At 37.2% G+C, this 18,240-nt stretch overlaps 1 long non-coding RNA gene across 1 annotated transcript in view; it reads left to right on the forward strand.

Annotated features, from left to right (window-relative positions):
- Positions 1-18,240, forward strand: part of LOC134735883 (uncharacterized) — a 254,902-nt gene that overhangs the window by 99,763 nt on the left and 136,899 nt on the right. The gene's annotated exons all lie outside the window — the stretch shown is intronic.

An 18,240-nucleotide genomic window follows, 5' to 3' on the forward strand; every position in this document is an offset into this window, starting at 1 on the left:
TAAGGATTCAAACCAAGCAAACTAAAGAACTATATAATAGTTGCATTTCTGGAAAATTTGGTATATTTAATATCATGTAAATATATTTGGATTTTTATGAATAAGTTAGGTCCTAGACTAAAGTCATTTTAAACAGATATTTCTACATGTATGAATGTCCGTGAGTCATTCAAAAGTTTGTTTTGATGCAAAACAATTCTTCTACATGTAGGACTCTCTGATATACTGCAAGATGTCTAGCATCCTTTCTTACTCCCCCAACACGAAATGTAAAAACATCTTCCAGTATTGCTGTCAACCAAAAATTTCTAAAATACCTCTTAGTGGGTGGTGGTGAAGTACCTCTTGAAAGCTACTATTCTGTATTAGCTTATCTTTAGCCCAAGTGGCATTCCTCTGTTCATTCCTGCATTTCTGATCCATCTGTTTCCTTTGGTGAGTTCTTGTCCCCTTTCTCCTAGGTAATTTTAACTGTAGACCTTCTTCAAGTCATGCTCCTTGGACATCTATTACTCTCTTTATCTTTCAGTTTCATTGAGGCATGATGTATATACAATACAATTTACCATGTTTTTTTTTTTGAGATAGAGTCTCGCTCCATCGCCCAGGCTGGAGTGCAGTGGTGCGATCTCAGCTCACTGCAAGCTCCGCCTCCTGGGTTCACGCCATTCTCCTGCCTCAGCCTCCTGAGTAGCTGGGACTACAGGTGCCAGCCACCACGCCCGGCTAATTTTTTTTTGTATTTTTTAAGTAGAGACGGGGTTTCACCACGTTAGCCAGGATGGTCTCGATCTCCTGACCTCGTGATCCGCCCGCCTGGGCCTCCCAAAGTGCTGGGATTACAGGCGTGAGCCGCCGTGCCCAGCCTACAATTTATCATTTTTAAGTGTACAAAGCATACTTCAATGCATGCAGACATTTAACCCTCACCAACCACAGTTATGATGTAGAATACTCCCAACACCTTTGTTTCCTCTGCCTCTTTCCACTCAATCTCCTCCCCGCAAACCTAACCCCTTATAAACTCTTATCATTTATCTGTGTCTAGAGTTTGGCCTGTTCTAGAATTTCATATAAGTGGAATCATACAGCATTTAGTGTTTTAGGTTTAGCTTTTTAAATTTAGCATAATGTTTTAGATATTTATGCACATCATGAATACAGCAGTAATATGTTTCTGAGTGGTAATTTGTTTATGAATAGTATTCCATTGTATGAGGTACCAAATTTGTTTATCCATTCACTTGCTGATGGACACTGGAGTATTTGTAGTTTGGCCTACAATAAATAAAGATATTCTAAACAACTAAGAAATATATTTTCATTTCTGTTGGGTAACAGTACCCAGGAGAGGTACTGTTGGTATATATAATAAGCATATACTTTATATCATAAGAAATGACTAAAATATTTTCCAAAGTGGGTGTACCATTTTGCATTCACACCAGCAATATCTGAGCTTTAGTTATTCTGCATCCTTACCAACTTGTTAGTCTACTTTAGTCATTCTTGTGGGTTCTTAGTGGTATTTCATGATAGCTTTAATCTGCATTTTTCTGATGGCTACTGATGTTGAGCATCAGTTCATACACATATTTTCAATTTATATAATTTTTTGAGATGTGTCTGTTCAAACTTTTGTCTATTTTCTAAGTAGATTGTTCTTTTCTTATTTAGTTGTATAATTTTTAAATATATGCTTGATATGTCATTTGTAAGGTACATGTTTTGAAAATATTTTCTCCCAGGTGGTGACTTGTCCATTTCTATTCTTAATGATATCTTTTTTTTTTTTTTAATTTTTAACTTAGGTTCTGGGGTACGTGAGCAGGTTTGTTTTATAGGTAAATTGCATATCATGGGGGTTTGGTGTACAATTTTGTCACCCAGTTAATCAGCATAATACCTGATAGGTAATTTTTTGATTTTCACCCTTCTCCCACCCTCTATGCTCAAGTAGGTCCCACTGTCTGTTGTTCCCTTTTTGTGTCCATGTATATGCAAGGTTTAGCTCCCACTTATAAGTGAGAACACGAGATATTTGGTTTTCTGTTCCTGTGTTAGTTTGCCCAGGATAATGGCCTCCAATCTGTGTTGCTGCGAAGGACATAATCTTATTCTTTTTCATGGTTGTGTAGTATTCCATGGTGTATTTGTATCACATTTTCTTTTTTTTTTTTTTTTTTTTTTTTGAGATGGAGTCTTGCTCTGTCACCCAGGCTGGAGTGCAGTGGCATGATCTCGGCTCATGGCAAGCTCCACCTCCCGGGTTCATGCCATTCTTCTGCCTCAGCCTCCTGAGTAGCTGGGACTACAGGCGCCCATCACCACACCTGGCTAATTTTTGTTTTTGGCATTTTTAGTAGAGATGGGGTTTCACTGTGTTAGCCAGGATGTTCTCGATCTCCTGACCTCGTGATCCACCCGCCTTGGCCTCCCAAAGTGCTGGGATTACAGGCGTGAGCCACCGCGCCCAGCCTTGTACCACATTTTCTTTATCCAGTCTACCACTGATGGGCATCTAGGTTGACTCTATGTCTTTGCTATTGTGAATAGTGCTGTGTTGGACATATGCATGTATATGTTTTTATGACAGAATTATTTATATTTCTTTGGATATACCTAATAATGAGATTGCTGGGTTGAATGGTAATTCTGTTTTAAGTTCTTTGAAAAATCAACAAATTGCATTCCACAATGGCTGAACTAATTTGCAATTCACACTAGCAGTGTATAAGTCATCCTTTTTCTTTGCAACCTTGCCAAAATCTATTACTTTTTGACTTTTTAATAAGAGCCATTCCAACTTGTGTGAGATGGAATCTGATCGTGGTTTTGATTTTCAGTTCTCGGATTATTAGTGATGTTGAGTATTTTGTCATATCCTTGTTGGCCACATGTATGTCTTCTTTCGAAAAGTGTATGTTCATGTCCTTTGCTCAGTTTTTAATGGAGTTTTTGTTTTTTTGCTTGTACATCTGTTTTAGTTCCTTATAGATGCTGGACATTAGATCTTTGTGGGATGCATAGTTTTCAAATATTTTCTCCCATTCTGTAGATTGTCTGTTTACTCTGGCAATAGTTCCTTTTGCTTTGCAGAAGCTGTTAAGTTTAATTAAGTTTTTTTTGTCAAATTTTGTTTTTGCTGCAATTGCTTTTGGCATTTTTGTCACAAAATCTTTGCCTAGGCCTAAGTACGGAATAGTATCTCCTAGGTTATCTTCCAGGATTTTTATAGTTTTAGGTTTTACATTTAAGTCATTATCCATCTTGAGTTGATTTTTGTATATAGTATAAGAAAGGGGTCCAGTTTCAATCTTCTGCAACAGGCTAGCCAGTTATCTCAGCACCATTTATTGAATAGGGAGCTTTTCCCCATTGCTTATTTTTGTCAACTTTGTCAAAGATGAGATGGTCTTAGATATGTGTCCTTATTTCTGGGATCTCTATTCTGTTTCATTGGTCTATGTGCCTGTTTTTGTACAGCATCATGCTGTTTTGGTTACTGTAGCCCTGTAGTGTACTTTGAAGTTGGGTAATGTTATGCCTCCAGTTTCGTTCCTTTTGCTTAAGTTTGCCTTGGCTATTTGGGCCTTTTTTGTTGTTTTTGTTCCATATGAATTTTAAAATAGTTTTTTTTCTAGTTCTCTTAATAATGTCATTGGTAGTTTGGTAAAAATAGCATTGAATCTGTAGATTGCTTTGGGCAATATGGGCATTTTAATGATACTGATTCTTCCTATCCATGGACAAGGAATGTTTTTTCATTTGTTTGTGTCATCTATGATTTCTTTGAGCAGTGTTTTGTAATTCTTGTTGTAGAGATGTTTCACTTCCCTGGTTAGCTGGATTCCTCGGTATTTTATTCTTTTTGTGGCTATTGTGAAGAGATTGCATTCTTGATTTGGCTCTTAGCTTGGGTATTCTTGGTGTATAGCAATGCTACCAAGGCTTCACATAGCTCTGTGTGTTAGACTGAAGGCCCTTGTGGAGTGAGTTTATGAGGGGATCTCCTGACCCAAGGGTTGCAATGATCTGTGGGAGAAGTATGGGTTCCTGGTGTTGCACATTCACTAACCACTTCCCTGGGCAGCGGAGGTTCCCCTGGCTCTGTGTTGCTCCTGGGTGGGCCATTGTCCTGCCTTGCTTTTCTTTGTTCTTCCAGGGTAAAGTTGTTTCCTTGATTAGTCCCAATGCGTGTATCTGGATGTTTCAGTTGAAGGTGCTGTATTTATTTGCCCTTCCATTCCTCTCTGTGAGAGCTGTGCACACTAGCTGCTTCTAGTGGATCATCTTGGCCACCTATTTTTTTTTTTTTTTATATCTCAATTTCTTTTAGTTCCGATCTGTTTTTAGTTATTTCTTTTCTTCTGCTAGCTTTGGGTTAGGTTTGCTCTTGTTTTTTGTGTCCTCTAGGTGTGATATTAGCTTGTTAATTTTTGTTTTTGTTGTTTACCCAAAAGGTCATACACAAAATTAAGGAAGAAATCAAGAAATTCTTTGAAGCTAATGGGCAGGTTTTTAAATTTTCATTGAATTGTATGGTTTGTGATTTTCACTGAGAAACTGATTTCTATTTTTATTGTACTAGGGTTCAGGAATGTATTAATAGTTGATATAAATCCAGGTTTTTGAATTTGCTGAGGATTGTTCCATGGCCAATTGTGTGGCTGATTTTATAGTATGTACCATGTGCAGATAAGAAGAATGTATATTCTTTTGTTTTGGGGTGGAGAATTCTGTAGATGTCTATCAAGTCCATTAGATCAAGTGTTGAGTTCAGATCCTGAATATCTTTGTTAGTTTTCTGCCTCATTGATGTGTTTAATACTGTCAGTGGGTTGTTGAAGTCTTATACTATTATTTTGTGATTATCTAAGACTCTTTGTAGATCTCTAAGAATTTGTTTTATCAATCTAGGTGCTCTTGTCTTGGATGCATATATATTTAGCATAGTTAGGTCTTCTTGTTGAATTGAATCCTTTACCATTATGTAGTGTCCTTCTTCATTCTATTTGATTATTGTTGGTTTAAAGTCCATTTTTCTTGAAGTTAGAATAGCAAACTCTGTCTTCTGTTTGCTTGGTAGATTTTTTTTTTTCCATCCCTTTACTTTCAGCTTATGGGTGTCATTGCATGTGAGATGGGTTCCTTGAAGACAGCATACGATTGGTTTTGCTTCTTTATTCAACTTGCCACTCTGTGCCTTTTAACTGAGGCATGGAGACCATTTATATTCAAGGTTAATATTGATATGTGCAGATTTGGTGCTGTCATTGTGTTGTTACCTGATTATTATGCAGACTTGATTGTGTGGTTTCTTTGTAGTGTCAGTGGTCTGTGTACTTAAGTGTGTTTTTGTGGCCAGTAACAATCTTTCCTTTCCATGTTTAGCACTGCTTTAAGTACCTCTTGTAAGGCAGGTCTGGTGGTGACAAATTCCCTGAGCATTTGCTTGTCTGAAAAGGAGGTTATTTCTCCTTCACTTATGAAGCTTAGTTTGGTGGGAAATGGAAATCTTGACTGTCAGTTTTTTCTTTAAGAATGCTGAATACAGCCCCCCAATCTCTTCTGGCTTGTAGGGTTTCTGCTGAAAGTTCTGCCATTAGCCTGATGTGAATCTCTTTATAGGTGACCTGCCCCTTCTCTCTAGCTGCGTTTAACAGTTTTTCTTTCATTTTGACCTTGGAGAACCTGATGACTATATATCTTGAGGATGGTCATCTTGTATAGTATCTTTCAGGGGTTCTCTGCTTTTCCTGAATTTGAATGTTGACCCCTCTAGTGAGGGAGGGGAAACTTTCATGGACAACATCCTCAGATATGTTTTCCAAGTTGCTTGCTTTCTCGTCATCTCTTTTAGGGACACCAGCGAGTTGTAGATTTGGTAGAATCCCATATTTCTTGGAGGCCTTGCTCATTCTTCCTTATTCTTTTTTTAAAAATTTTTGTCTGACTTATTTCAGAGAACTAGTCTTCAAACTCTAAAATTCTTTCGTTAGCTTGGTCAGTTTGGCTGTTAGTACTTGTAATTGCATTCTGAAATTCTTGAAGTGAGTTTTTCAGCTCTGTAAGATCAGTTTGGGTTTTTCTTAAAGTGGCCATTTCATCTTCCATTTTCTGTACCATTTCATTATATTTCTTAGATTCCTTTGATTGGGTTTTGACTTTCTTCTGAACCTCGATGATCTTTGTTTCTATCCATATTCTGAATTCTATATCTGTCATTTCAGCCATTTCAGGCTAGTTAAGAACCATTACTGCAGAGCTAGTGTGGTCATTTGGAGGTGAAAAGACACGCTGACTTTTTGAGTTGCCAGAGTTCTGCTGATTCTCTCTCATCTGTGTGGGCTATTTTTCCTGCAATCTTTGAAGTTTCTATGCTTTCTATGGTTTTTTTTTTCTTTTATCTTCTTTAATGCCCTTGGGGGTCTGATTGTGTTATAATGTGGGTTCAGTCAACAAGATTTGTTTCTGGAAGACTTTGGGGGGCCAAGGCTCAGGCCAACATTCTTGGGCTGCATATTCTAACTTGGGTAGGAGGCTAGTACTTTCAGCTTTGTTCTCTGGTCCCTCGAGATTAGGAACCTGCTGTGCTGGAGGGGCCAATGTATTCACTCTCAGCTTGCCACAACGCTCTGATGGGTGGTGCCAACCAAAGTGCTTCATCAGGGCAGTGGGAGTGGGATCCATAATTGTTTTCATGTATCAGCAGATGTGGCAGCACAGCAGAATTCACCTGCACCTGCTCAGGTGGAGTATCGGTGGGAGTGAGGTTGTGGCATTCCTGCATGTACTCATGCTGGTGGTGGTGGCAGCATGGTAGGGTGGAGCTTTGGCAGATGTGAGGCTGCTGGCTTCAGTGCATGTGTTCACATCAGCAGTGGTAGCTACAGGAGGGGGCAGGGCTGACAGTGTTCATGTGCATGATGGCAGCAGTGGTGGTGTCAGCATGGGGCAGGCAGAGTTGCTGGCATCCATGAGTGTGTTTGCACTAGTGGCCATAATGGCATGGGGGAGCAGGGTTGCTGGTATATATGCACACATTTACACTGGCAATGGGAGACTCAGCTGGGTGCCTCCATGTCAGTGGGAGGGGGTGGTGGGGGGTGCTCATGCTGGCGACAGTGGCACTGTGGGGTGTGTATGCACATGTGTACCAGCAGGAGAGGGTAGGTAAAATCCCCCTGCACGCACACACTTGGAAAGCACTGGGGATTGGCCATGGGCGAGTGTGTACCAGCAAAATGGTGCAGGAGAAGTTGCATTTGGGAGAGGGTGCAGGTAGGTTTGTGTGCATGGCAGGGGCCACTCTGCTGTACCTCTCCAATGGTCAGGCATGGTCTACTGGTGAAGGAGCTATGATGAGGGCTCCTAGGAAAGCACCCTGGTTCAGCATCTGAGGCTGTACTGCAAGTTGGGATGGCCACGCTGGGACCCTAGAAGAGGCCAACAGAGAGGGGTGTGCTCAGATTAGAGGCTGCCCTCATCTCACAGGCAAGATCACCTTGCTCTGCCCAAGTCCAACAGTAACGCCAAGGCTAAAGTCTCCTAGAAGAGCATGGTGAGCCTTGGGAGATAGGCATCCTTGACTGTGCTCCACTGCAGACATTCCTGCGTCAATAACTCTGGGCTCTGCACAGGCTGGAGTCCTGCCCCTACTTCTGCTTTAAGGATCTCACCCTGCCAGCTCAAGTGTCCATGGGGGTTGTAGGGTCTCCTGCTTCCAGGATTCTGGAGGTCCACAGTGAAAGCAGGACACACCTCACCTGTTCAATTCACCCCTTCCCAGGAGTCACTATATAGGGGTTGAGAATGAGTCCTGGTGCTTGGTAGCCCTATGCAGGGTTCCCAGCTTCCTCCCTTTTCAGTCTAGCATCTGCATCCTCCCTCTGTCTACTCTCAGTGCCTTCCTTTTGAAGATCTGCTTGGAGCATTCCAGTCATCCCAATGTCCTGGTCTCTTGGTGGCAGATGTTTCTCCTGGCTGTGTCTTGATGGCCATGATGGCTGAAATCCCCTTGGTGTGTACCTTAGTGGTATCTTTGAAGGAATAAATATTTTTATGTTGATGAAATCCTATTTATCAATTTGTTTCTTTTTATGCTTCATGCTTTTTGTATCTTACATGAAATTTTTGTCTACCACAAGGTCACAAAGATTTTTCTTATATATTTTCTAGGAGTTTTATCATTTTAGCTCTTATATTTAGGCTTATTATCCCTTTTGAGTTGGTTTTTTAAATGATATGGGTTAAATAGTGAAATTGTTGTGTGTGTGTTTATGTCTGTTCATGTATGGATAGCCAACTATCATAAAGATTCTTCTTTCTCACATTGAGTTACCTCGGCACTTTTGTGAAAAATCTATTGACCCTATAGATATTTATCTACTTCCAGACTTTATTTAGTCCCACTGGTCTATGTGTCTAGCATTAGTCAACACCACAGTCTCTTACTTCCTGTAGCCTTATAGTAAGACTTGAAGTTAGGTAGTGTGAGTATTCCAATTTCATTCTTTTATATAAATTTTGGAATTGACTTGCCATTTTCTACAAAATATTCTGCATTGATTCTACTGAACAGTTTGAAGAGAACTGACATCTAAACAATCTCAAGTTTTCCAATCCATGAGTATATTATATCTCTGCATTTATTTAGGCCTTGAAAATTTTCCTTTAGCAATGACAAGTTTCAGCATACATGTTTGCATGTATTTTGGTAAATAAAATTTCTAAATATTCATAGTGATGGGTACTATAGTAGTAAATAGTAATTTTTAAAATTTCATTTTTTAATTGCTGGTTGTCAGTACATAGGATTACAAGTGATTTGTGTGTGTTGATTTTGTATCACACAGCCTTAATAAATTTACTTATCAGTTCTAGGGGATTTTTAAAAATAAAATTTTGAGGGTTTTTCTGTAGAAACAATCGGGTCCTTTGTGAATAAAGATAATCTTGCATCTTTCTTTCCAATTTGTAGGTTGTTTATTTCATTTTCTGACTTTGTCTCATTGGTTAAGACTTCTAGTAGTGAATGTTGAACAGATGTGGTGAGACCAAATACTTTTGACCTGTTCCTGGTAATAGGAAGAAAACATTCATCTTTTTGCTGTTGAGTATGATTTAACTGAAGGTTTTTCGTAGATGCCATTTATTAACTTGAGTAGTAATTTACAGATAGTTTGTAAATCATAAATGGATGTTGAATTTTATCAAATGCTTTTTCTGCATCTATTGAGATGATTATATAGTTTTATTCTTTAGATATGCCCTTGGATTACATTTAATAAAATATTGTTAAAGATTTTTCATCTATGTTCATTAGGGAGAGTAGTCTGATGTTTTCTGTTTTTGAACATATTACTGTATTGGTGACAGAATAATACTGGCCTCACCAAATGAAACTGTCTTCTTTTGTTTTCTGGAAGTTTGCACAGAATTGGTATTAATTCTTCTCTAAATGTTTTCTACAATTCCACAGTTAAATCAACTGGGTCCAATGTTTTACTTTCTGAAATGTTATGAACTAACAATTCAATTTCTTTAAAAGACATAGGGCTACGCAAGTTATTGATTATTTTCTCAAGTGAGCTTTGGTAGTTTGTGTCTTTTAAGAACTTTCATCAAATTGATTGGTTTGATATTGTTCATATTATTCTTTTAATACCATTTCCATGTTTGTGGGATCTGTAGTAATATCTTTTCCTTCTTTTACAATAATGGTAGTTTGTGTCATTTTTTTTCCCTGATTTGCATTGCTCAAGGGCTATTAATTTTATTGATATTTCAAAGAACCAGTTTTTTATTTCTTTGGTTTTGTTTACTTTTTCTATCATTTTCCTATATTTTAAATTTTTTCTTTTATTTTTATTCATTTCCTTTCTTCTGCTTTCTTTTGTAAAAACTTATTTTTCTTTTTCTGGTTTCTTATGATAGAAGCTAAACTTGCTGATTTGAGAAATCTCATCTCTTCTAGTATAAGCTTCTAATGCTATAAATTTCCCTCTGCTGAGAATGAATGCTGTTGCTTTACATCCCACAAAATGTTGCATGTATTTTTAATTTGCATTGAGGTCAAGATATATTCACATTTATCTTATGATATTTTTATTGGCTCATGAGGTATTTAGAAGCATTTATTTTTATATTACCACATATTTGTAGATTTCTTCCAGTTATATTTCTATTATTGACTTTTGTAATTCCATTGTAGTCAGAGAATGTAATTTATATAACTTCAATTATGTTAAATGTATTGATAATTGCCTCATGGACCCAAATATATATTGTGAATTTTCCATTTGCACATACGTATTCTCCTGTTTGGTGGCATGTGTATAAATACCCTGTAAGCTAAGTAGTTCTATAATGCTTTTTTAGTCTCTTCAATTATTACTGAGTTTTTGTTTACTTCTATTGATTATTGGGAGCAAAATGTTGATCTCATAATGATATTTGTGAATTTACCTATTTTTCCTTAAATTTACTTCTTTTTTTGTGTTTAGAAACTCTGTTCAAAATTATCCAGTTCCCTTCATTATTACAAATTATTTCTCTTTATTCCTAGTGATTCCTTTGTTCTGAAATTTTTGTTTGATACTAATTTAGCCATTCAATTTTCTTTTGATTAGTGTTTGTATTGTATAGTATACCTTTTCCCCTGCATTTAATTTTAACTTATATATGTATACTAAAGTAGGCTTTTATAAACAGCATATGGTTGAGTCTTGCTCTTTAAATTCAATCTGACACATTTGCCTTTCAATTGGCATATTTGGACCATATTATTTAATGCATTTATAAAGATAATTGGATTTAATCCATTTTACCATTTGTCCTTTTTTCTACATTTGCTGTCTTCTATTGGATTGATTATTTTTATGAATTTTGTAAATATCCAGATTTGGCTCATTAGATATATTTCTGCCTGAATAACTAAAACATATATCTTTACTGTACTTCTGGAAATTAATTATGTCCATTTTTGTTTGTATAGAAAAAAAGTCTTTTTATTTTTTTGAGACAGAGTCTCGCTTTGTCACCCAGGCTGGAGTGGAGTACAGTGGCATGATCTCGGCTCACTGCAACCTCCACCTCTGGGATTCAAGCGATTCTCTTGCCTCAGCCTCTTGAGTAGCTGGGATTACAGGTGCGTGCCACTAGGCCCGGCTAATTTTTGTATTTTTAGTAGAGACGGGGTTTTGTCGTATTGGCCAGGCTGGTCTCGAACTCATGACCTCAGGTGATCCACCCACCTAGGCCTCCCAAAGTGCTGGGATTATGGGGTTTTACCATGTTGGCCAGGCTGGTCTTGAACTCCTGACCTCAAGTGATCGGCCTGCCTTGGACTCCCAAAGTGCTGGAATTACAGGTGTGAGCCACTGCGACTGGCCAAAAAACTTTTGTTATTACTTTAGGATAATGTACTTGCTAGATATGGGATTCTATATTGCTAGCTTATTTTTCCCCTTTAAGTATTTTAATATTATCACTCCATTGTGCCCTTTGCAGTGTTGTTTTTGTGAGAAGTCTGTTGTCATTATTACATTTGTTCCTCTGTACATAATGTGTCTCTTCTTCTCTGGCTGCTCTTATGTTCCCTTCATCACTTTTTCTTTATTTTGGCAATTTGATTATTAAGTTCTTTGGCATAGTAATTTTCATATTTCTTCTTGGTGTTTGTTGATTCTTGGATTTGTATAATTTATAGTTATCAACTTTGAAAAAATTTTGGTCATTAGTTCTTAAAATAGTTTTCCAAGACTCCACCTCTGTTTCTAGTACACTATTTATATGTATGTTCATCTGCTTGATATTGTCCCTAAGTTACTAAAGCACTTTAAAAAAATTTTTTAATTTTTTTTGATACATTGTAGATATATATATATATATATATATATATTTATGGGGTCCATAAGATGTTTTGTTACAGGCATGCAAGGCCTAATAATCAGATCATGAAGAATCCCTTCAAGCATTTATCCTTTGTGTTACAAACAATCCAATTACACTGTTTTAGTTATTTTAAATGTACAATTAAATTATTATTGACTATAGTCACCCTGTTATGTTATCGAAGAGTGAGTTTTATTCATTCTTCCTATTTTTTTGCTATCCATGAACCATCCCCACCTCCCCACACGGCACCTAACCTAACCTTTCCCAGCCTCTGGTAACCATCCTTCTACTCTCTATGTCCATAAGTTCAATTGTTTCGATTTTTAGATCTCACAAATAAATGAGAACATACAATATTTGTCTTTCTGTGCCTGGCTTATTTCCCTTAACATAGTGAACTCCAGTTCCATCCATGTTGTTGCAAGTAATTGGATCTCACTGATTTTTATGGCTGAACAGTACTCCTGTATATCTGCCACATTTTCTGTATCCATTCATCTGTTGATGGACACTTAGATTGCTTCCAAATCTTGGCTACTGTGAACAGTGCTGCAACAAACATGGGAGTGCAGATATCTCTTTGATATACTGATTTATTTTCTTTTGGGTACATATCTAGCAGTGGAATTGCTGGATTATATGGTAGCTCAACTTTTAGTTTTCTAAGGAACCTCCAAACTGTTTCCCATAGTGGCTGTACAAATTTACATACCCATCAACAGTGTATAAGGGTTCCTGTATTAGTCCATTTTCACGTACCTGGGACTGGGCAACTTACAAAAAAAGAAGTTTAATGGACTTACAGTTCCATATGGCTGGGGAGGCCTCAAAATCATGGCGGAAGGCAAGGAGGAGCAAATCTCATCTTATGTGGATGGTGGCAGATAGAAAGCTTGTGCAGGGAAACTCCTTCTTATAAAACCATCAGGTTTTGTGAGACTTATTCACTATCACCAAACAGCATGGGAAAGACCTGCCCCGTGATTCAGTTACCTCCCACTGGGTCCCTCCCACAACATATGGGAATTCAAGGTGAGATTTGGGTGGGGACACAGCCAAATCATATCATTCCACCCCTGGCTCCTCCAAATCTCATGTCCTCATATTTCAAAACCAATCATGCCTTCCCAACAGGCCCTCAAAGTCTTAACTCATTTCAGCATTAACTCAAAAGTCTACATTCCAGAGTCCCATCTGAGACAAGGCAATTCCTTTCTGCTTCTGAGCCTGTAAAATCAAATGCAAGTCAGTTACTTCCTAGATGCAGTAGGGGTACAGGCATTGGGTAAATATAGTCATTTCAAATGTGTGAAATTGGCCAAAACAAAGGGGTTACAGGTCCCATGAACGTCCACAATCCAACCTGGCAGTCAAATCTTCAAGCTCCAAAATGATCTCCTTTGACTCCATGTCTCATATCCAGGTCATGCTGATGCAAGAGGTGGGTTCCCATGGTTTTGGGCAGCTCAGCCTTGGGTAGTATGGACATTTTAACAATATTAATCCTTCCAATCCATGAACATAGAACATTTTTCCATTTTTTTGGTATAATCTTCAATTTCTTTCATCAGTGTTTTATGGTTTTCATTATAGAGATCCTTAATTTCTTTGGTTAATTCCTAGGTATTTACTTTTATTTGTAACTATTGTATATGGGATTACTTTCTTGATACCGTTTTCAGATTGTTCACTGTTGGCATATAGAAATGCTAATAATTTTTTATTTTGATTTTGTATCCAGAAACTTTATTAAATTTATCGGTTCTAATAGTTTTTAGATGGAATCTTTAGGCTTTTCCCAACATAAGATCGTATTATTAAAGCTCTTTTTAATGGCTTTTTAATTTTTTATTTATTTTAGATACTTTCTATTGCTACGTCTTTCAAATTACTAAACATTTCTTTTACAGTATTTATGGTTAATCCTATTTTGTGTCTTAACAATTTGAAATGTATTTTTTCACCTGTCGAAGTTTTAGCTTTATTTTAAAAAATCTCCATTTTGCACCTGATCACTTTCATGCTTTCCTCCTCTTTCTTTAATATATGGAATAACATACATGGATGGATATACATATATATGTGCATGTGTGTGTTTTAACTTCCCAGTTCTTCCTGATCTATTTTTTTTTTTTTTGAGACGGAGTCTCACTCTGTCACCCAGGCTGGAGTGCAGTGGTGCAATCTCGGCTCACTGCAAGCTCCGCCTCCCGGGTTCACGCCATTTTCCTGCCTCAGCCTCCTGAGTAGCTGGGACTACAGGCGCCCGCCACCACGCTCTGCTAATTTTTTGTATTTTCAGTAGAGACGGGGTTTCACCATGTTAGCCAGGATGGTATCTATCTCCTGACCTTGTGATCCGCCCACCTCGGCCTCCCAAAGTGCTGGGATTACAGGCGTGAGCCACCACACCAGGCCCTTCCTGATCTATCAATTTTATTATCTATGTCACATCTATGTATATTTTTGTTGATTTTTTTTTTTACTTTTTGCCTCCTGATTATGGTTACATTTCCTACCTTTTTTTCAGGTCTGATAATTTTTGATTGATTATCAAACCTTGTGATTATTATGTTGATGGATGTTGCATGATTTTTTTTTGTTTGTTTTGAACTTATCCTGGTGAACATTTGCTTGGGATCAACTAACTTTAGCCTTCCTTTTAAGATTCTTGAAAGAGTGAGGTGCGATCTAGAATAGCCATTAATCTAAAGTCGATATGGTCCCACTACTAAGATAATCTCCTTCCAAGAACTCTACCCAGTGCTTTGTGACTTTCTACTTTGGATGGCGGAAATACAAAATATGCCCAGTTTTGTGGGAGCCCTAAATGTTGCTGTTTTCCCATAGTTTTTTCTTCAGACTTGGGTAGTTTCTGCTCATTTATATGCGGATCAGTACTCAGACTTGAAGCATTCCCTAGTTGAGTATCACTTTACAGTTCTCTGAAGGGATCTTCTGCAGGTCTTTGGGACACTTTATCTGTGTCCCTCCTCTCTGATTTTCTTCCCAATAAATTTCAATGATTTTGGCTTCTTTGAACTATAGGTAGTGATGTAAAATGTAAAATTCACTTAACTTGTTTCTTTTCCTGAGTGATTATAGTCTTGATATGTGTGCTGGAATATTTCAAAATTTTTGCTTATTGAAGATAGAAGGGTAAACCTGGTCCCTGTGAATCTGTCATGGTCACAAACAATTCATGACTATCTTTGAAGGACTCATCAAGTCATACAAATATAATATTTACATTTATGAAGCTGTTTCCCAAAGATGAATCTCAATCCATGACCTCTAAATTAGGCATATTGCCATTCCAGATAAATTTATTTCTTTCATGTCAATGTTGATATTTCTAGTACTTGATATGCTTCTCAACTAGATGTAGTTTGGACATTTGTTCCTTCCAAATCTCATGTTGAAATTTGATCCACATTGTTGAAGATGGGGCCTAGTGGAAGGTGTCTGGGTCATGGAAGTAGATCCTTAATTAATGGCTTGGTGCTGTCCCCATGGCAATGAGTGGGTTTTAACTCAATTAGTTCATGAGAGAGCTAGTTTTTGTTTTTTTTTTTTTTTTGAGATGGAGTCTCAAAGTGCTGGGATTACAGGTGTGAGCCACCGCACCGTGCCAAGAGTGCTAGTGGTTTAAGAGAGCATGGCATCCCTCTCCTGGCTCTTCCTCCCTCTCTTACCATGTGACATGCTTGCTCCCCCTTCACCTTCTGTCATGATTGCAAACTTCCTAAGGTTCTCACCAAAACAGATGCTGATATTATGCTTCTTGTACAGCCTGAAGAACTGTGAGCCAAATAAATCTCTTTTCTTTATAAATAACCCAGATTCAGGTATTTCTTTATAGCTACACAACATGGACTATGACACAATACAATTCTCTTTTCTTCTTTCTTGTTTCTGCCAATGGCACTATTATATTTTACCAGATACTTGGCTTTTAGCTTTGAAGTTATTTTTGAATCCTTACATTTCTTCCTTGTCCATATCTAATCCATTAAGAAGTCCTGCAAATGCTTTTAAAATTTTACATCTGCCTTGCCGTCCCAATATACATTGCCACGACTGTATTCAAGATCTTTCCTGTCTCATATCTTTACTATGCAAGTATTTTGTAACTGGAGCCCCACTCTAGTTTCTCCCTACACCAATTCAATTTGCATTAAATATCAGTCATTGCCTCCATATGCTTACAAAAGAAAGTGCAAAATACTTATATTGAAATATTTGACATTAATAATCTAACTCTGACCAACTTTTCATAACCGCTATTCCACTCCTAGCCAACACAATTCTCACAATATTATAGTGCATAGTTTCTCTGTCTTGTGAACATATCATACTAATTTAGGTTCCATAGCTTTTCTCATAGTATCCTTACTACTTTGAGTTTCAATACCCATTTTTCTCTGTTTCTCTTAATCTCTCCCATTACTGTAAATTTTAGTTTAATTTCCACTTATTATGGAAATATTCTTATACAGTCATGCTTCACTTAATATCAGGTATACATTCTGAGAAATAAATCACTAGGCGATTTTATCATTGTGCAAACATCTAGCATGTACTTACACAAACCTAGATGATATAGCCTCCTATACACCTAGGCTATATAGTATAGCCTAGTGCTCCTAAGCTACAGACTCATACAACATGTTACTGTACTGAGTACTGTAGGCAATTGTGACACAATAATAGATATTTGTATATCTAAACATAGAAAATACACAGTAAAAATATGGCATTATAATCTTGTGAAACTACTATCATATATGCGGTGCATCACTGACTGAAACATTATTGTGTGGCACAGGACTGTATTGATTTTTCTCTAAGATTTGGACTGACTCTTTTTTCACTACTGAAATCTACATTCAATCACATGATGATTTAGAATATTAGTCATTGATTTGGTATGATTTTCCATATATTCCCAGTCATTATACTTAACCAGTCACATTCATGCTGCTACCTAACAGCAGGTACAGCAGACCAGAGGCCAAGCCCTGATCTTCCAGCTTCTATCCTTGAGTTAACCTCACTTTTCCCTTTATCCTATGTTGCTTTTCACTCTTACCTTTTTAATTAGGCTCTTTATTTGTTATGGAGGTAAATAGATCAACCTGAAAAAGAGAGGAAAGAAAATAGAAGAAAAGGGAACTTTTATTTCCTTGTAATAAGAAAGTAATGTGATTATATATATATTTATATATGTAGTTGGTATAATACTATGAATAAAATTTTAAAATGAATTTCAAGCCTTTCTTAGGCTATAGTACTGATTTGAATACGTATATATACTCCCAAGGAGCCTATTGTTCAGCTCTTTCTTCTTGGAAGATGTATAGATATAGTGATTAAGAGCTAAAGTGTGTTCACAAACTTGTCTAGGTTCAAATCTCAGCTCCAAAGCTTATGAGGTGTGTGATTGTAGGCACTTTGTTCTTTGGCTTCTTTATGTCTAAGATAGGGATAATATTAATCCCTACTTTAAAAGTTGTTGTGAGCCATAAGTGAGATAATCCCTGTGTCAAGTGGGCTGATGGAAGGAAAACGTTACATTTTGGTGACATTTCCAATATGTTCTTATTTGGCAAAATGAAAATTTTTTGATGGAGATGGAAAGAGCTTGGTTTTGTTGATTCAGAATAGGATCCAATTCTGGCCCCCATTCAAAATTTTTGACTTTTGAAAGTAACAGCTGAGTAAAGCATCAGAAATTCACTGTAACTAAGAGTTAGTTTATATAACTTAGTCAAGTTTTTGACTCAGCTTTGCCCCTCTGTTCTTTTTGTTTCCCACTCATTGTTCTCTGACTTCTCTTGGGATGATTTTATCAGTTGTCCAGTCCCATAAACTCCAGCAAATTTCAAATTCCCAGTGTGCCTCTCATAAAGACACACACGTGCACGCGCACACACACACACACAATGTATGTATATATACATATACATTCATATGGATACATAGATATATGGAAAGAAAGAGAAGAGAGAATTTGTTTTGACTCTCATTCATTGATACACAGATAATTGATTGGAAAAAGAAAGAAAATAATTTAACCAGAACAGTTATTTGGCACATAGAAAAATTCTCCTATAACACGCTGCTTGATTTTCCTCCTTTTACTTTTCACTGCATTCAAGCAAACATGTTTGCGTAGATGTTGTTATCACCTGTTTGAAATGTTTTATGTTATCTTCAGATTGGCTTCTGATTCTCTCATGTGTATCATAATGTCCTATCATGGAAGTGAGTATTCAACTAAGCATCTGCCCACTGATCCACTAGAATCACCTTGACCACATAATCACAATTCTAACC

This window comes from Symphalangus syndactylus, chromosome 2, assembly GCF_028878055.3.
Source record: "Symphalangus syndactylus isolate Jambi chromosome 2, NHGRI_mSymSyn1-v2.1_pri, whole genome shotgun sequence".
NCBI lineage: Eukaryota > Metazoa > Chordata > Mammalia > Primates > Hylobatidae > Symphalangus > Symphalangus syndactylus.